Source organism: Ambystoma mexicanum, chromosome 10, assembly GCF_040938575.1.
Source record: "Ambystoma mexicanum isolate Mex_15411 chromosome 10, UKY_AmexF1_1, whole genome shotgun sequence".
Classification (NCBI taxonomy): Eukaryota; Metazoa; Chordata; class Amphibia; order Caudata; family Ambystomatidae; genus Ambystoma; species Ambystoma mexicanum.
Window position 1 is genome coordinate 1422261411 of NC_090932.1, and position 21039 is coordinate 1422282449.

Here is a 21039-nt window from a genome sequence, read left to right on the forward strand (position 1 = left end):
TGTAGATGATACATGCTATCTTAAACTATATCCTTTCCTGCAGTGAAAGCCAATGTAGTTGCGTAGGATGGGGGTGGTTCAGTCAATGTTCAAAGCTCCTGTAACAAGACATGATGCAGCATGTTGCACTGTTTTTAAGGGAGCCAAGTGTGCAGCTGGAAGCCCTGCCAGAAGAGAATTTTCCCCATCGATGTGCAAGACCACAAAGGACTGCACTACGAAGTCCTGTGGTGGGATAAAGGGTTTGATTTTTCAAAGGGTAGATATTCAGAGCTACTTTATTTGGGTGTTATTATCTGTTTCTGGAATGGCAGGCTGTTAACAATGGTGAAGCCTAAGGATTTTGCTGAGTCTTAGAGTTGTAAATAAAATCCTTCTAGGTCCATATCATTGGACCTTTGTTAGACAAGTCATTTTTTAGCAGGTGGAACGGTGAGGATGAATTCAATCTTGGATGGTTTTAGTTTGAGGGAGGCAGTCGACATCCAGGACTGGATCATGTCTAGTAATCGAAGAGATTAATAATGTCCTGCATGCTGTTTACTCTCATATACCACTGAGTATCATCTACATATTGGTGAATGGCTATATTGGGATATTTAAGGAGAATGCCCAAAGGCTCCATGTAAAGGTTAAAAGGGATTGGTGAGAGGATGGATCCTTGAGGGCCTCCTCTGGAGACCTGGAGTCAGTTAGAATGCACCAAATTCATTTGAACAGCCTGATGTCTGCCGGAGATGTAGGAGGTACACCAGTTTAGGACAGTGCCAGAGCATCCCATCCTGTCAGCAAGGTGGAAGATGCATTTGTTGACTGTGTTGAATGCAGCCAAGAGGTGAAGGAGGATGAGGAAGCATGAGTCAGTCTTATCTCTGATTTGGAGGGCATCATCCACCACCTGGACGGTGGCTTTCTCTGATGTTACCCTTTGGGCGGAAACCTGACTGATAGTCATTTAGGAGGTGGAGTTGTTCAAGGTTGGCTAGTAGTTGTGTAGCAACTACTTTTTCTAAGATGTTGCCAATAAATGGGAGGTTCGTAATGGGCCGGTAGTTGCCAAGCTCATCTGGATATGGGATTGGTTGTTATATCTTCCGTTTTCCACCTGCCTCAATGCCAAACTCTTTATTGACAGAGTGCATTGCCTCATGCAATTGTATGGTTTCACATTGGACAGTGACACACGAGAAGCATGCACAATGTCAGTGCTGCATAGGTTCTAGCAACTGCTCTACAATTCCAAGTTCTGTCTTTGGCACCATTTCTACCTCTGTGCTGATGTTTTCCTATCTTGCCTCCATGTATTCCAGCAACATGAAAATACTGGACAAAGATTTTGTTGACTTGCCTTGAGAAAGACTGCAAACGTCGAAACACCTGTTGGCACGGCAAAGTAATCAGAGAAAGGGAAAATAAATCATCATTCATATTACATCATTGTAATTCTTTATTGTGATTCAATGGTCACAAGTTCTTACATTTGTATCAGCTTATCGATTCTGGTACCCCGTTGTAACTTGTTTAATACACTAGGCAGGGTTTAACCTAGCAGTGCCGCAATCTTCAGCTAGTATTCACGTCTATAGGTTAACTATTATGATTGCGCAACAGTGCCCATCACACCTGGTAAACCCCCATTTACATACCTAAAGTGAAACACACGCTGCAACTGGGCACAACCAGATTTGAAATTGGCAGGATAAAGTGAAACACACTGCAACTGGGCACAACCAGATTCGAATTTGGCAGGATAAAGTGAAGCACACGCTGCAACTGGGCACAACCAGATTCGAAATTGGCACAATAAAGTGAAACACACAGTGCAAATGTGCACAGCCAGAAAAGGTGGGAGAACAGATGGGGTGGAGTGAGAAGTGAGACAGACCCAGGTGGGAGGATAAGCGCCAATGAAAGTTTGTAAAGGGAGCTGACCTTCATGGGAATGTTAAGGAAGGAACAAAACAGTGGGCCTCATTACAAGTGAGGTGGAACGGGTTACAGGACCCGCTAAAGGAGGCAGACCCGTTAAACCCGTTCTGCCTTATTACCAGCTCCCCTCGCGGGACCCGGTAAGTAACGCCTGATCAAGCCAGGCGTGCTTACCGGGTCCCGCGAGGGGAAGAGGGAGCAAAGAACGGGCCACTCGTAATCGGCCGGTTGTTTGCTTCCTCCCCCATTCCCATTCAGCCCTATGGGGGCTGAAATGGGAATGGGGAAGGTCCGGGCCCGGGTTCCTGGAGGGAGGAATTACCGGGCCCTCCGAACTCGGAATGGCCGGTAATTCCCCATTCTGGGAACCCAGACCCGGACCCGATTTTGGCGGCAGCCATGTCGCCAATAGCGGCATGGCTACCGCCAACATCGTAATGAGGTCCAGTGTGTCCAGAATGTTTGAATGTTCCCCTCTGCCTCCGTGTACCTGTGGGGAGGGGGAGTAAAGAGGACCCGCAGACCTGGCCTGGCAACAAACAGGTAACAGACAGGGCCTTTGGAGAGAGGGCGGGCTAAAGCCTGCCGGTCCCCAATAGGCCAATTTGCAAGACTGCCAGGCCAATCAGGATGCAAGTAGGAGGGAGAAGAGGACACCACGCTCTTTTTCCATTGCAAGGAAAGAAGTGGCCATCTTGAAGTAGCCCTGGGGACCACCAGGGAGATGGGCCCAAATATGTAGTTGCACCTTTGCAAAGGTGCAGGCCGCCCCAGATTGGTGGTTGCGCAACAGTGTTGCTGCAAAAGAAAACGCTTTGATGGAATTTCTCATTTGCAATTTTAGGCGAAATCTTAATTTCCATGTCAGTCCTACCGCAGCATAAGGGTAGTGTAGTTAGGAAAGGACTCCGGCATCAGGGAAAAGCGTGAGCCCATTTGGGTACGATGTTGCAGGCTTCTGATTGCAGGGAGTCACTTTCTCGTGGCTCCAGTGAGGCAGAGAGAAACAAATAAATCAGAAGGATGGCATGAGGTATTCAGTTGATGCTGAAGCAGATGTTGTTGCAGCACATGAAGATATTAGGGGGGATCACAATTGGGGAGTCAGTAGAATCAGGATGGCATGATGTTGTTCCAAGTAAAGTCATTCAACATGCTCACGACGGGTGGCCCTTCTTCCGGAGGTTCTAGCAGGACTTCCTACCTTTATGTGATGAAGAGGTGGGGGCTTATCATGCGGGATGGTGTGCTGTGCAGGGCTGGGAAAGTTGTACCACAAGTAGGCCTAAGCACCACATTATTACAGGTAGCATACCAGGTGCACTTGGACATCCTTATTTTGAAAGCGTTGTCAAAACAAACAAAAAAATGCGTTGTCCGTAGTGATTTTTGGTGGGGCTTCAACGATTTAAACACAGAATTATTTGTGTGACTATGCCCCATCTACCTGAACACCGACCAGCTTTTGCCAGACAGACACTCACGAGCAAGTCAGAAGGTCCTTGGAAAGAATTGCAAATTGATGTTCAGGCTGCCCATAAGTCAATGTTTTACCATTGTGCTCCTGCTTCAGTTCTGGAAGGGCTAGAGGCAAAAAGTGTTCGTTTGATCAATGGATTTATTTTTATTATGCATTTTTTAAGTCTTCAGTATGATACAATCTTCAATCTTCAATCTTCAATAGAGATCCAAAGAAATAAACAATAGAACATCAAGAAAAAATTGCAATTGCTTACATACAGAGGAAGAAAAGAAAAAGAAAAAGAAAAGAAGAAAAAGGGGGTAAGTCTTAAAAGTGCAATTCATTCATTGAAAAAGACACAAATGTTAGAGTATTCATATGCTTTTTTCATGACCTGATAAGTTACCCTCTCTCTACATGAACGAATCGCAGGCCATGTAGCCTGCTCCTTGGCCACCAAACGCACACTATATGCCCAAAAGAGAAAGCCAATCGACAGTTGAAACCGTGCCGGAAACAACCGCAGCACACATAAAAAAGGATTACAGGAAATACATTATGTATTCCTCAAGGAATGCCCATGGGGGAAGGTTGTCCACAAGCAGTAATCTCTGATACTGATGTGCACTTTACCCGTAAAGCAATGACTGCCTTCCTTTAAGTGAGTCAAGTCAAGGACCTGACAGTCGAGGATTTTCTTTAGGTTCTGCAGGTGATACTAGTTGAGCCAACCCATCCCGCCTATCCATCCATGTGTTCTACATCACTGTTTTTCAAAGGGAATGAAGTACAAGGGCTGGGTAGCTTGTAGAGTTGTTTCTTTCGTATTTTGGATCATTGTCCATTTCATCTTTGTTTGTGTAAAGGGAAGTGTGATGTTTTATCTCACATGATCGTCCTGCCTCTATGGTCTTACTGGAAAATGCATTACAGACCAGCTGGGGGAGTTCCAGATGTTGTAATTTGCTTCCCAGCTCAAATTCGAGCAGCTGCACATCTCTTGCACTCTGCCAATATGCCAATAAAGAGTCCTTCCTCTTCATTTGGCCCTGTTTTACCTTGGCTACTTCTGACTTTCATAGATTCAAGATGATTCTGCCTTGGTCCAGGATTGAAAGAGCTAACTTTGCAGGTGCTGATAATTAATTGGAGATACAGGGAAGTCGAACCCACTGACCCCAGCACTACAGTATCTCCTCCATATCACCCCATCGAACCCATTGGCGTCCATGAAGGAGGAATAACCGCCACACCGCCAGTTGTAATCCAGCGGTCATTTTCCCTACTGAATGGCGGTATCAGATATCAACTTTGGTGGTCATTCAAATGGAATTGCCACCAAACTAGAAATTATGCCCACAGTGAGTTTCAGGGGACAGTCAGAGACCACATGAATGAACACACATCTGAGTGAATCTGTCCAATTCAGTGCTACAAACCTGGGTTACAGCCTGAGTGACACCACCAAAAACCATGGACTCCTGAAAGGTCTCTGACAGTAGGAACAAGAGGATAACAGAGTCTAATTAGCAAGGAAGGAACATAACAATCCTATGTATCAGGCACAATGAAAATAAAAATAATTAGATGGTTGTAGTGGAACTCATTATATACATGCACAGGATAATGAAGATATTGCAAGAAAAAATTATCGGTGTACGAGTTAATCGTGGTGGCAGAGGAATGATGTTAAACCTCGTCTACACATACTTCTGGCTCGCCTGTTTCCAGTTGCTGTAATGGAATCGGTGGCGCGAGGGCTGTAGAGTGCCAAGAAAATGCAAGAGCAAATTAACAAAAATGGATTGCAGGAAACGCTCAGTCTGCACATGACACAAGCAGCTGTGAGTCCCACAACTCAGCATGTTTCCTCAAACACTGAAAGCCACAGCATTGTCATGTGGGAAGCCTGAAAGAGCTGAAATCCACATCTCCCTTGAAGAGAATCGGGCCTCATTAAGAATTTGCCGGTATGGATACCGGCAAACTGAATTTTCTGGCATATTACAAGTGCCGGTAACGACAGTAAATCCCGAATCCATGGAGTCCCCTAGGACTCCATGAGGGGATTTTGCGATGGTTTTACTGTGACGGTAATACAGGCAGTTTCTTGCCGGTAGAGGTCAGATTTACCTCCAGCTTTTAGCTGGAGGTAAATGCTTCCCCCTACCAGCAAAGTTGTTGTTGGCCGATCTGATAAATGTGCCACTAAATGTTACTACAGGCAATTTTACTCTGAACCAGCCAACTTTTAAGGAGGCTCATGCACCAAAACACTCCCAACATTTGTGAACATTTATGATAAATGTCTACTTTTAGAGTCATGTGCTAAGTACACTGAAAGTATTAAGGCTCCTCCCGAATCTGATACTGCAATGCTTACACTACACAACTCAGATTGCACTAACACTGCTAACAGCGCTCACACTGACTGAGTGATCCCTGTAAACTCAGATTGCACCCAAACCACTGCTCACACTATACTACTCATACTGAAGTCACAATTTACAAGTTACAGTTGACTAATAGTGTCTGATTGCACTTGTCGCAGAGCATACACAATGTGGAGTGCACACTTATAATAATATATTTCTTATATAGCGCTACGCACCCATAGGTTTCAGAGGGCTGACATAACAGAAGACATTATTATCCCAGAGAATGGTACTCGATTTATTGATCACAGAAGGATGAAAGGGTGAGTTGACCCTTCTGGGATTCGAAACTGCCACAAAAGACTGTGCACAGATATCAGGGGCAAGCACTTAGCTCACTGTACTATCTGACCAGCACTTCACTAACACTGATTAATCAGAGTCCACTTGCACATCACGACCAATGCTTCACTCACAAGACAATCACTGTGGAACTCACTGAGTTTTCTGTTTATTTGTGCTGATCATGTGGACTTAGCTCAAGAGCAGTAGAGTGTTTTTCAACAGGACATGACATTTTATATATTAGAGCAGTAATGTCGGTGGAGGGAGGGATTTTTATTTGTACCCCAATTATTATTGAAATAACACTGATTTTAGTATTTTGTGAAACTGGAGGTTGGTGAGAATTTTGAGCATCTGCCAGATGTTTGAGCTGCGCTCCGGAGCAGAACTGCTTGAGCATCTTCTCTTTACAGGCTAGCTTTTGAGAGGATCCAGAGGTGTGGAGTGGGACTGCCAAGTATGTTGGTTTATGTTCCAGGATGCTTTGTTCTGGTGATACATGCAGTTTTAAATCTAGACCTGGTGGGCAAGCCAGTGGTGTGTGTGCAGCGCTATTGATCATACCAGGTGTGTTGCCCAGTAATTAAAGCATTTTCCCCATCAATGTGTGAGATCACAAGGGCTTGGAGCACAATGCGGACGTCATGCAGGTGGTTGAAGGCTTTGATTTTGTAGAGTGTGAAGATCTGTAGCTATGCAGTTTGCACCTCTTTGGCTATGTGTCTTTGGAAGAAAAGTCTACTGCCAACAATAAAGTGCAGACGTTTTTCTGTGTTTGGCAGCTGAAGGATAAATCTTTCCAGGCACTTGTCATTCAGCCTTTGTTGCACGAGTTGTTAGTCAGCGGCGCAGCCATAGCACGGAATCTGCTCGGAAAGCCACAGAAAAGGTCATCCTAGAAAATTGAGAACAATCACATCTGACGACATAGCAATTATTGACTACATGCGTGAATCACAGCTAGGGTATGCTTACAAGTAAAATCCAAAATAGTAAAATTAGCATTATTGAATGCAAAAGCAGCCCTGTTGCCGTTTGGATTTGATACAAAGGATTACAACACTCTTATAAGGGGCCATCTGGAAAGTAGACAAGAGGGGTCAAAAGACATAGAAAGGGCAAAATAGGTGCCAAAGTAGATGGATACTGAGCGCCCTGTGGCAGTCACATTTAAGAATTTAGGCAACTCAAGAAATGATAACCAAAAAATGCAATCTCCCAAGAGAAGGGAAGACAAGGCTGAGCATTGGAGTTGGCTATCCCGTTCATTGTTAGCAGAAAAAAAAGTGCTGGCAAAAAGAGACGGTAAATGTGAGCAGGGGAAGGCTACTGTCATGGAATACTAGGGGCTTCAGACATTTAAGCAGGAAGAATTTTTTGGATCTTAGTGATGTTGTAATATGCCTGCAAGAGTCATGGTTCTGAGAAGCTCCAGAGAGGAATGGGTATGTAACATTGATAAATCCAGCCAGAAAGGGCCAAAGAGGTAGACTATTTGTAGGTCTCTTAACATGTATACAAATAAGTGCTGGACTAAAAATCAAGAAAACCATCAATCCAAATCTGTTTATCCAAAACACCATTTTGCAGCAAGAACAAGGAACCACAGAATTTCCTGGAATAACGAGATTAATAAACATATATTGGAACCCCAAAATGATAACTACTATTGAGTTCATATCACAAATAAACAAAGCAATCGACAAATGCAACACAGAAAATAAAAATCCACAAATGTAATCCCTGATACTGATGTGCACTTTACCCGTAAAGCAATGACTGCCTTCCTTTAAGTGAGTCAAGTCAAGGACCTGACAGTCGAGGATTTTCTTTAGGTTCTGCAGGTGATACTAGTTGAGCCAACCCATCCCGCCTATACATCCATGTGTTCTACATCACTGTTTTTCAAAGGGAATGTAGTACAAGGGCTGGGTAGCTTGTAGAGTTGTTTCTTTCGTATTTTGGATCATTGTCCATTTCATCGTTGTTTGTGTAAAGGGAAGTGTGATGTTTTATCTCACATGATCCTCCTGCCTCTATGGTCTTACTGGAAAATGCATTGCAGACCAGCTGGGGGAGTTCCAGATGTTGTAATTTGCTTCCCAGCTTAAAGACGAGCAGCTGCACATCTCTTGCACTCTGCCAATATGCCAATAAAGAGTCCTTCCCCTTCATTTGGCCCTGTTTTACCTTGGCTACTTCTGACTTTCATAGATTCAAGATGATTCTGCCTTGGTCCAGGATTGAAACAGCTAACTTTGCAGGTGCTGATAATTAATTGGAGATGCAGGGTAGTCGAACCCACTGACCCCAGCACTACAGTATCTCCTCCATATCACCCCATCGAACCCATTGGCGTCCATGAAGGGGGAATAACCACCACACCGCGCCAGTGGTAATCCAGCGGTCATTTTCCCTACTGAATGGCGGTATCAGATATCAACTTTGGTGGTGATTCAAATGGAATTGCCACCAAACTAGAAATGATGCCCACAGTGAGTTTCAAGGGACAGTCAGAGACTGCATGAATGAACACATATCTGAGTGAATCTGTCCAATTCAGTGCTACAAACCTGGGTTACAGCCTGAGTGACACCACCAAAAACCATGGACTCCTGAAAGGTCTCTGACAGTAGGAACAAGAGGATAACAGAGTCTAATTAGCAAGGAAGGAACATAACAATCCTATGTATCAGGCACAATGAAAATAAAAATAATTAGATGGTAGTAGTGGAACTCATTATATACATGCACAGGATAATGAAGATATTGCAAGAAAAAATTATCGGTGTACGAGTTAATCGTGGTGGCAGAGGAATGATGTTAAACCTCGTCTACACATACTTCTGGCTCGCCTGTTTCCAGTTGCTGTAATGGAATCGGTGGCGCGAGGGCTGTAGAGTGCCGAGAAAATGCAAGAGCAAATTAACAAAAATGGACTGCAGGAAACGCTCAGTCTGCACATGACACAAGCAGCTGTGAGCCCCACAACTCAGCATGTTTCCTCAAACACTGAAAGCCACAGCATTGTCATGTGGGAAGCCTGAAAGTGCTGAAATCCACATCTCCCTTGAAGAGAATCGGGCCTCATTAAGAGTTTTCCGGTACGGATACCAGCAAACGGAATTTTCTGGCATATTACAAGTGCCGGTAACGGCAGTCAATCCCGAATCCATGGAGTCCCCTAGGACTCCATGAGGGGATTTTGCGATGGTTTTACTGTGACAGTAATACAGGCAGTTTCTTGCCGGTAGATGTCAGATTTACCTCCAGTTTTTAGCTGGAGGTAAATGCTTCTCCCTACCAGCAAAGTTTTTGTCAGCCGGTCTGATAAACGTGCCACTAAATGTTACTACAGGCAATTTTACTGTGTACCAGCCAACTTTTAATGAGGCTCTTGCATCAAAACACTCCCAACATTCATGAACATTTATGATGAATGTCTACTTTTAGAGTCATGTGCTAAGTACACTGAAACTATTAAGGCTCCTCCCTGATCCGATACTGCCATGCTTACACTACACAACTCAGATTGCACTAACACTGCTAACAGCGCTCACACTGGCTGAGTGATCCCTGTAAACTCAGATTGCACCCAAACCACTGCTCACCCTATACTACTCATACTGAAGTCACAATTCACAAGTTACAGTTGACTAATAGTGTCTGATTGCACTTCTCGCAGAGCATACACAATGTGGAGTGCACACTTATAATAATAATATATTTGTTATATAGCGCTACGCACCCATAGGTCTCAGAGGGCTGACATAACAGAAGACATTATTATCCCAGAGAGTGGTACTCGATTTATTGATCACAGAAGGATGAAAGGCTGAGGTGACCCTTCTGGGATTCGAAACTGCCACAAAAGACTGTCCACAGATATCAGGGGCAAGCACTTAGCTCACTGTGCGATCTGACCAGCACTTCACTAACACTGATTAATCAGAGTCCACTTGCACATCACGACCAATGCTTCACTCACATAACAATCACTGTGGAACTCACTGAGTTTTCTGTTTATTTGTGCTGATCATGTGGACTTAGCTCAAGAGCAGCAGAGTGCTTTTCAACAGGACATGACATTTTATATAGTAGAGCAGTAATGCCGGTGGAGGGAGGGATTTTTATTTGTACCCGAGTTATTATTGAAAGAGCACTGATTTTAGTATTTTGTGAAACTGGAGGTTGGTGAGGATTTTGAGCATCTGCCAGATGTTTGAGCTGCGCTCCGGAGCAGAACTGCTTGAGCATCTTCTCTTTACAGACTAGCTTTTGAGAGGCTCCAGAGGTGTGGAGTGGGACTGCCAAGTATGTTGGTTTATGTTCCAGACTGTTTTTTTCTGGTGATCTAGATCTGGTGGGCAAGCCAATGGTGTTTGCGCAGTGCTATTGGTCATACGTGGTGTGTTGCCCAGTAATTAAAGCATTTTCCCCATCAATGTGTGAGATCACAAGGGCTTGGAGCACAATGCAGACGTCGTGCAGGGGGTTGAAGTGTTTGATTTTGTAGAGTGTGGAGATCTGTAGCTATGTAGTTTGCACTTTTTTGGCTATGTGTTTTTGTAAGAAAAGTCTACTGCCACCAATAAAGTGCAGACGTTTTTCTGTGTTTCGCAGCTGAAGGATAAATCTTTCCAGGCACTTGTCATTCAGCCTTTGTTGCACGAGTTGTTAGTCAGCGCTGCAGACATAGTACGGAATCTGCTCGAAAAGCCACATAAAAGGTCCTCATAGAAAATTGAGAACAATCACATCTGACGACATAGCAATTATTGAATACATGTGTGAATCACAGCTAGGGTATGCTTACATGTAAAATCCAAAATATTAAAATTAGCATTATTGAATGCAAAAGCAGCCCTGTTGCCGTTTGGATGTGATGCAAAGGATTACAACACTCTTATAAGGGGCCATCCGGAAAGTAGACAAGAGGGGTCAAAAGACATAGAAAGGGCAAAATAGGTGCCAAAGTAGATGGATACCGAGCACCCTGTGGCAGTCACATTTGAGAACTTAGGCAACTCAAGAAAAGATAACCAAGAAATGCAATCTCCCAAGAGAAGGGAAGACAAGGCTGAACATTGGAGTTGGCTATCCCGTTCATTGTTAGCAGAAAAAACAGTGCTGGCAAAAAGAGAGGGTAAATGTGAGCAGGGGAAGGCTACTGTCATGGAATACTAGGGGCTTCAGACATTTAAGCAGGAAGAATTTTTTGGATCTTAGTGATGTTGTAATATGCCTGCAAGAGTCATGGTTCTGAGAAGCTCCAGAGAGGAATGGGTATGTAACATTGATAAATCCAGCCAGAAAGGGCCAAAGAGGTAGACTATTTGTAGGTCTCCTAACATGTATAAAAATAAGTGCTGGACTAAAAATCAAGGAAACCATGAAATCAAACCTGTTTATCCAAATCACCATTTTACAGCAAGAACAGGAAACCACAGAATGTCCTGGAATAACGATGATAATAAACATATATTGCAACCCCAAAATGATAACTGCTATGGAGTTCATATCACAAATAAACAAAGCAATCGACAAATGCAACACGGAAAATAAAAATCCACATATTTTATTTTGCGGTGATGTGAATATGCATTGCCTAGACATCAAAGGTACACCAATACATTTTGGAAGATGTCAGACAGCAATTAAAGATCAATGAAATAGTAGATTGTCTAATGACCTTAAAGAACAAAACAACAGATAATAAAACAATAAAAACAAAATATATTCCTGATTCATGGTCCACAGCAATCATAATTTCGATCTTTAAGCAAGGACATAAAGCTGAGCCGAAAAATGATAGGCCTATAAACTTATTAGATGTGCTACGGAAACTATATGCATCCATGCTACAGAAATGCCTTGTTAAATAGGCCCAGGGTGCCAATATTCAAGGTTTCAAGATCCTAGGCAGACTGGGTTTACTAAGGGCATTGGGACAGAATTAAACCTGTTTATCTTGAGTTTTCTTAAAATACAGAGACTAAAAGCAAAAGGGAAACTGTACTTAGCTTTCATTGATTCAAACCAAGTGTTTGATACTGTTAGGAAAGATTTCTTAATTGTGGGTAATTTTCCTTCCATGTGGCAACCCCTAAACTTTTTTGCTGTTGATTTCACCATGATCTAGACTTTGCCAGAGAAGTGCAGCCTTCTGCCGCACTCCTCTGGGCTTTCGCTGCATTCTTACGGGGAAACTGACATGCCCTTAAGACAGTCAGTACCGGGAAACGTTGTTTTCCGTAGTTTCTTTATCATGTTGCAGCTTTTGCGCAACATGGCACAAGAGGGCACTGTAAGCTAAGTTACTGCTCTCTTGGGTCTCTAGTCTTCTACAGGCCCTAGATACTCTCTTTGGATTGTAAATGAACGGTGCAAGTGAATCAAGGACGGGATTGGTGGCAGCGATCGTTTCTTGTGTTTTTGAGCTCCTTTGGCGTTTAAGCGCGTTTAAGCGCTTAGCCCAAAATGGTGGCCTGACTTGCAAAATGGCCAGACCACGAGGCTCTTTGTCCTGTCCGCTGACCGTCCTGCCCCCTTCACCTCCCCCAGGTTGACCTTCCTTATTTGGGCATGTGCTTTCCCGGGCTTCTACAGGCCTTGTGTGTGCCTCCAGGATGTGGGCTGGGATGCCTGGTCCCAATACACATCCTGGGCGCCAGAGAGTCTAGGGTGTCGTAAATGCCTGGGACCACCGCGGTCCGTGATAGGTCCACGTATGGTGTGAGTGTTTTATGAGCAGATCTCCCATTGGGTCCCCTCTGTTTTGGCGCAAAGGGAACTGTGGATAAGAAGGGGCTGGAAACACCACTACCATGTCGATCTCCTGAGTTCTCAAGAACAAAGGAATACAGGAGCCAAGTATCCTGCAACCACGAGGCTGAACCGAGGAATTGCTGGTGACCCGCTGAAGGACTGCTTCTCTGCACTGCTGTCGCTTTGTGAAACCCTTTCTACCTCTGATCGAACGAGAATGCCTGTACTGGTACTTCGACCCCTTGGAATAGTGGGAACAACTATTCTCGGCATCTTCACCATCTCCTGCACGTAAGCCTTCGGAAGTGTCTCTGGGCCATCCAGCAGACTGACCAGCCTACCCAGGAGTCTTGCTCTGTAACCACCGTCAGGTTCTGTTGTATTACGAGTCCTTGTCACTCTCACACGATTCGTACACTTGGCATTCCCAGGTCTGAAGTGAGTAGTGTTCATTGGGCTGAAATACACACGGCCGCTCCGTTGCCCTGCTGTGGTAACAAACGGTGTGGGTTCACTGCGTTTGGGACATCCTCAACTCAACTTCTGCTGCTGCAGAATCTACACGACGCCAAGACGTCCCCTGCTTGTATCTGAACCTGCCAGCACTGAAACTGACGCGGAGAAGCCTGGGTCTGCCTGCATCGGGGTCCGGTGAGTAGCATCGCTAGGAACTGGTTGCCCTCCTGCAGTAGCCCATTGCTTTTCCCCGCTGTGTCTAACAGCACGCCTTTCCGTACTCACGCTCTGCTTCTGCTTCCAGTGGAGGCTGCGCTTGAGTCGCGGAGCTCTGTTCATTTTCATTTGTTCATCGAACTAAGCTGCCTGATTCCCTCGAAGAGACTCCCCTTTTGCCCGTTGGCACCAGCGTGTGCAGGTACTTTTGAGCACAAGGCTTCACTCCTCGTAGGGCTTGGACTTCCTTTTAGTTAGGTGCCTCTGAAGGTGGACTGAGTCTAATTATTATTTGCACTGCCTGTTTTCCTCCCCATCTAGGTGGTCTACACATTTCATGCGTCTAACTCGTTAGACTCCTTTGTATTTGTATATATATTGTATTGGATTGGTATGTGTTGGTTTACTTGAGTTTTATTGTGATTTCTCGCTACGGTCAATGTTACAAAGGCCTTGTAATAAATGTGTATATATTTTTAATATAACACCTGCTGGGAGTAATTTGTAAGTGTCCTTGCTTTGTGTGCTCATTGCAGGCTTTCAGTCACCCTCACTCCCTTGAGACCTAGTCTTGACCGCCGCGATCGCTACCCTGATTGGTCTGGCTTGTCCAGAGGTTACCCTGTTCCAAGAAACTAGGCTGGCCTTCTGAAACTCTGCCCCTCCAGGACAGAGTTCAGAAATCCATTTTAACAGATACCATCGACAGGAACATTCTTTGGAAAGAAACAGACAACTTGGAAGTGTCCTACTGACCTGATTGAACAAATGAAATCATTATACTCAAATACAACGATCCAGGTCAGACTTGACACACAAGGAACATTATCAGCCAAAATAAAGACAGAAAGGGGAGTTTAACAGGACTGCCCATTGGCAGCCATGCTGTTTAATTTATATCTGGCAGATCACTCACATTCTTTGAATAAAGAAAAGGATTTCCCCCCAAAAATAAATAACCAACAAGTAACCTGGATTGTTTATGCAGATGACCTTGCATTGGTAGACCAGACACAAATCGGTCTACAACGTAAGCTAGAAGAACTAGAATGCTACATACAAGTCAACATCTTATTGATTAATATCAAAAAATCCAAAATTCGAAATCTATCAGAGCAACCAGGTCGAATGAAAAAAAGATTTAGATTCAAGTGGTCTATTGGACATGAAAGACTGGAACAGGTGGAGGCGATGAGATATTTGGGCATTCTTTTCTCAAAATCTTTGGGGGAAGTGGCCTGGATAAATACCTTGAGAACAAAAATGAAAGTGTTAGCAGCACAAGGTTCGATAATCCTCATGTGACACATAGGGCCTCATTACGACCCTGGCAGAACAGGTTAAACGGCGCAATAAAAGGTGACGGCGCTGTTCAACCCGTTCCGCCACATTACGAGGCGTGCTTACCGGGAGCAAACAACGGGCCATCTCGTAATGGCCCGTTGTTTGCTCCCTCTCCCATTCCCATTCAGCCCTATGGGGGCTGAAATGGGAATGGGGAAGGACCGTGTCTGGGTCCTTGAGGGAGGAATTACCGGGACATCCGACCTCGGAATGTCCCGGTAAGTCCTCATTCCGAGGACCCGGACACGGATGCGATTTCGGCGGCAGCCATGCCGCCAATAGCGGCATGGCTACCGGCCGAACTCGTAATGAGGGCCATAGCCTCAAAGCAGAAGGTTATAGCAGGAAGTAGACTCTGTCTATATGCAGTGATAATTCCATTTAACCTATACCCTGCAATAGTCTCAGCACATTTATTTACTGCTGCAGTGAGAGCATGTATATTGTTTTGCTTTATCTTTTGTAATTCATAATCTGTTGTGTCCTGGATGAGATGTATTCTCAAATATTTATACTGTACGACCATCTCAATTTGTTCATGAGCCATGTACACATTACCTATATTCCTATTAACATGACCAAAACACATGTATTTGTTTTTTTCACAGTTTATGATAAGGTTGTTCTCAGACGTATATCTTGATATCCCATTAGCGGACCGGGTCAAACCTACAAAGGTGTGGTCAAGTATGACCACATCATCCACATATGAGATCCATTGAACACAATGCTTTCCTAACTTCTGCAGCACATTTCTAATCCATGTCAAATAACCTGGACGATCTGCAATGTAAAGTTTGAATAGCATGGGTGCCAACACGCACTCTTGTTTCATACCTTTAGCTATCTGTATATATTTAGTTCACATGCCCATGCTATCCAACCTAACCGGCACATGAGTATCAGTAAGAAAATCTCGAAGTATACGAAGGAGGTCCATGGGGTTCCCCAGTTCTTCAATTTTTTCCAAAGCCTATTCCAGTTCACTGTGTCGAAGGCTAATTTAAGGTCTTCGAACATTAAGTACAGAGGGGATTACTATGCTTATGAACCTGAGTTACAAGAGTGTTTAATAAAAGCAGGTTATGTACTCTTTTTGAACTGGCTCTAAAGCCCGTTTGAAAGGAATCTAACATTTTATTTTCCTCAACCCAGTTTTTCAGTCTCTCTAAGACGAGCACCCCAAATAGTTTACCTGATGTACCCAACATAGATAATAATCTATAGCTGGTCGGTTCTTCCCACAGGTATTTTTGTACACTGGAATGATTGTAGCCTTTCTCCAGCCGTCCGGAATTCTACCCTCCTTCATTTCCCATGTAAACAGAGTCATCAGTATATTTCTCCAAATTTCTGGATCACTTTTAAAGACTATGCTCGCTAGACCATCATGGCCGGGGGCCCTGGAGCTTTTTAGCCTCTTTACCTTTATGCCGATATCAAGTCTGTCTTATTCCATGTTAACCCGAAAATTCTCAGTAGCTGGAACCATTGTACTGCTAGAATAGCTACTTCCATATACTTCTGGATGTGATCAATCCACATCTGTTCATCAATGGGCTTAATGACTAGGCCTCTTTCTTCTTTCATTGGCCCCACATACTTTTCGTATCGGCCTTAGTAATCATTTTGAGCATTTTCTGCTATTAAGCATTCCTGATACTAGTGAAACATCTTTTTGTCCAATTTCTGTAATTATTCTTTTTTCTTTTAATACGGGCAGCAGCCGTGTGTAAATCTATAAACTGTTATTATGGGGCTGATTCATGGAATTATTTGCGCCGAAAAACAGGGATTTGTGTGCCATTCTGCCCGCAAATCCCTGTTTAACAAATGGGGATTTGCAGGCAGAATGGCGCACAAATCCCCGTCTTTCGGCGTAAATAATTCCATGAATCAGCCCCATGTCTCTTTATGAGTCTACTATTTTTCCTGAGCTGGAATGTATCTTCTCTAATTTCTGGATCATAGCATCCTGGTCTGCTACCTCCTTCTCTATATGTGCATGTGTTGCGTATAGGTATAATATTTTGTATGCTTAAACCAGGCAATTATATCCTGAGCCGTTCCCTCCCATCTATACAAATCTTCTACAACAGACAGATCATTCAGATATGCCTTCATAGCATTTACGTTTTTATTTGACCAGGCTATTCTATTTTTACCGGTGAGTATATCAATGTCACTGATTTTCTTTGGTTGATATATGCCTTAATTGGTTTGCATAGTTAGCAACAGCATGGCATAATCACTAGTGAATCTGCTAGTCAGTTACTGCACACAGTTGGTTTCATCACTACTTATAAAAAAATAATCTAGAGTAGCCTCCACGTGACACCCCCCCCCACCTGCCGTTCCACGTATACATCCCTGGAACATCACTGCAATTACATCCATTATGCTTTGTCAGGCCTGATTCTATCAACAATAGTGACCATTCCTTTCCCTGTATGTTGGGAGTCTATTGTTTCATGGAGCATTCTGCCCGAACCTCATTGGTGGTATCTATTAATTACAGGGCTCAAGTCGAGGGTACACGTGGGGGGACGGACTCCCCCCACTTTATTCAGAGGGTGGACTCAGTCCCCCAGCTAAAATGAGAAACATTGAATGTGCTCTTTGAATTTAAGCCAAACTCGGGGATCAAACCGCAGTAGTCGGGTTCGTAGGCCGGACCCTTTACCACTGCACTATGTAACCTGATGAAGAAGAGCAAACAACTAAAGGTGAAATGTCCCATTTCGGTACTGCAAGTCCCATGGAAAACATTTGTGTTGCTTTTTGGAGTTTAAAACATGCACACCTTTTAACGGTTTCAAAAACACTATTAGAAGAAAACATCTTCTCTTGGTTTTGTGTGTGTGTTGATTTTATGAAAGACAAATGCCATTTCTCCTGTGCAATTTGGTTGATTATGCAAATCCAGTTTAATGAAATGTGCATTTTTTACCTTGATATGATCATTTCTGGCTACTCACATCCCATTTGTTTGTTGATGAGTCCCCCACTTTAATTTTTAGGACTTGACCCCTGATTATTTGTGCACCTTTTCAGTGAGCACTGAGTACACCTCCGATCACTGCCATAGACTACCCTGACTCTACCATCCAACCTATCATAGTAACAGCTAGAGTGTCCTGTATATCAGAAGTAACTCACTACCCTGAGGTACACTAACATGCATTAATAGCATCTATCTTCCCACATGACCTTCTTGGAGTGTGACTTGAACTACCAAAACACCTGATTCATGGATTATTTGAGCTGAAAAAAATGGGATTTGTGCGCCTTTCTGCCCGCAAATCCCCGTTTGTTAAACAGGGATTTGTGGGCAGAATGGCGCTCAAATCCCGTTTTTTTCGGCCCAAATAATCCATGAATCAGGGCCTAGGTTTATTAACCTTCACCACACGTTCCCTGGCACAAATATCTGTAACCTCAGTCCCAACCCCCCTGGTCAATCCTGGTGGGGCCTTAAGTGCCAAAGCTTGGAAAAGGGAATACCCATCGATCAAGACTTCCTGCGTGAGCCAGGTCTCCTGCAATACAAGGATATCAAAGTCATACAGTAGCCTATGGCCATTTGCAACGTCCATAAAATGTCTCTGGCCACGTGTGTCCCATGTCAGTATCTTAAATAATCATGGTTGTTGTAAACAGTTGACTGGAAAAATTAGCCAGGACCACTCCTGTGATGCTGCATCAGTTTTTCCAATGCCATTTTGTACTGTAACCTTTCTATACTGAAAGCCGGCCTCCTAGTGCCTTCACAATGGTTATCTCTTAGAGTAGCCGCAATCACTGGCATTATAACAACTTTATGAGTGTCAGGATGCCCCTCCAAAAAGGCACATTCAGTGTTTTTTAAGGCCGCTAAGTCGTACCTCATCTTAAGCAGGCGAGATGAGTAGTGGCCTACACATTCTACCGTACCGTGGGTATAGCAATGTGCTGTCGATGTGGCACTTTGGCCTCCTCAACTTGCTCTACATATTCTATGTCACTAGACATCAGTGCACACAGCTGAGGAATAGTGTTAAGTACTGTCAATATTGCTCGCCAATTGAGTCCAGTGGTGGAAGTGCATGAAAAGAAGTAGTGGAACTATGTTCCCTGCTGGCCTGCTTCCGCACCCCACAAACTCCATCTCCACCTCCTCTTCCACACACAATACAAACCCCCAAATGCACCTGCTTTTTAAGGGAGTGTTCAGTGCTGTGCACTGAAGTGCAAGTTGCAACCTCTTCCTTCACTTTTATTAAACCATTCCAGAATAGTTACTTTAAAAAAAAAGTAGAGGTGCACTGGCCACTTCAACCACTGATGGTCACTGGGAAACAGGCTAGAAATAGTAATTGTTTTAGATACGCCTGTAACCGACTCTGACCTTTAAGTGTGGACTTATTTTGTGATGCCGTGCTGTTTCCCAGTGCATGCTCCACTGGCACCAGTATCGCCCCTCACCCATGTCAAAGGATATATCGTAATCACTATCCATGTCTCTGGGTCTTGTTTCCATCCTCATCAACTAGTAAGTACCCCATTCTTTTTTTTGTGGTTCTTTCTTTGCTTCCCACTTGCACGTTTAGTTGCGTTTTTAGTAATAGCTGAACCATTTCCTTTACATTCTAACTTATTCTGACTTACCTCAAGAGTAGCTTTTCTAGGCAGCGTGCTTTTAGCTTTTAAGGAAGTACGCCTCTTCAGCTGCCTTCTCTCCGTCCGCGTCCGTTACATATTATCTTCACTCCCGTGGGAGGTTTCCAAGATAATCGTCATCTGTTTAGGATTGTTGTTAGTACCCGTTTCTGTGTACTGCACTGTTTCAGACTCGGCGTTGTTGGTCTCGCCCTCCTCCCCGTGTGGCATTTCTGTCGTTTTTGAGCCAACTTTCCCTGCTTTACCTGAAACCAGCATCCAATTTTCAAAACGATTTAAGGCAGCCCCCTGCAAGATTATATTTTCATGCAATTTATTGCATGATTTTAGCCCATTTTTGATGTCAAACAGCATGGTTTTTAAAGCAGTACCGTTGACATGAACACAATCGCCATTTTCCGAATAAACCGCATTGCTAGATTTATCAGCAAATAGCACCAGGGAGGCAGAAAGCTGAGTAGGTGGGAAGCTCAGACACCTGGGTAACTCAATTCACAATTCCCGGCATTTGGTCAGTGGTGTCAGGTGTATTGCCATAGCACTCACTATGAATCGTTATTTGCAGGGAGTGACAGAGCCTGTCTGATAGCACAGGGAGTAAGGCGCTCTTGACATTTGTGCAGAGCCTGCTAACCCAGGTTCGAATCTCGGCAGTGCCAAACTCAGCTTTTCATCCTTCGGAGGTCGATAAATGAGCATCCTTCCAAGGTCGATCATAAGCGGCGCTCAGATGCCTTACAGTTCCTAGCGCTAAATTACTATAACTCATGCAAAGAGTTGTCATCATCGACTTCCATCGGGTTGGTTGTTTTCATTTACTCTCAGGCCCATTTGCGAATTGTTCTCCACCAGGCGTGCATGCACCTTCACTTAAAGAAAAATTCGTTATCTTGCCCCTGTGATCGTTAGCAGCCATAACCCTGCTTTCACCAGTTGGCTGCTTGTTGGTGTCTTACATTCTTGCCATTTCAGACCAGACTAGTTGATGCCAGATGAGCTGAATCAGGATAGTAAAGGGTACAGCTTATCTGTCAGCCTCTTAAACCGCCCTTCACAAACACGCATGTAAAAATGCGCGGCGCAAGTGGTTTTGAATCATTAGGGAATGGAGCTGCTGACAGAGTCCAGAGGTCAGAATAGTTGATGCCAGACGAGCTGATAAGTCTGAATCAGGAGGAGCAGAGGGTATGTCAGGCACTCATACCGCACTTCACAACCGTACGCCTTACATCACCTGTCACATAGCCATGGCGATGTTTTCTGGTCGCAGAGGGTGTATGTGCAATTTGGCTTATATCCATGCCTAAAATTAGTTATCATGGGTTTCACACCATGCGATTTTGGTGAACTCAAATCATGGAGAGGGACACAGACCGGAAAGACCTGATTATGATGTGGGCAGAAATGCTTTGGACTCATACGGAATCCTCCTGTTCTTTTGCACCTGCAAAATCCAGCAGATGCCATGGGAATCCATAGACATGA

The 21039-nt window shown here is 44.1% G+C and overlaps 1 protein-coding gene across 18 annotated transcripts in view; it reads left to right on the plus strand.

Annotated features, from left to right (window-relative positions):
- The window catches only part of CMKLR1 (chemerin chemokine-like receptor 1), a 669482-nt gene that overhangs the window by 152477 nt on the left and 495966 nt on the right, over positions 1-21039 (plus strand). For 12 of the 18 annotated variants that reach the window (XR_011276192.1, XR_011276191.1, XM_069619471.1 and 9 more), the window contains one exon: positions 3614-3711. The exons of 5 other annotated variants lie outside the window; for them this stretch is intronic. The gene's annotated coding sequence lies outside the window, so the exon portion shown is untranslated. Of the gene's footprint in view, positions 1-3613; positions 3712-21039 lie in introns of those variants that run through there. One more of the 18 variants, XM_069619484.1, reaches the window with a different exon arrangement.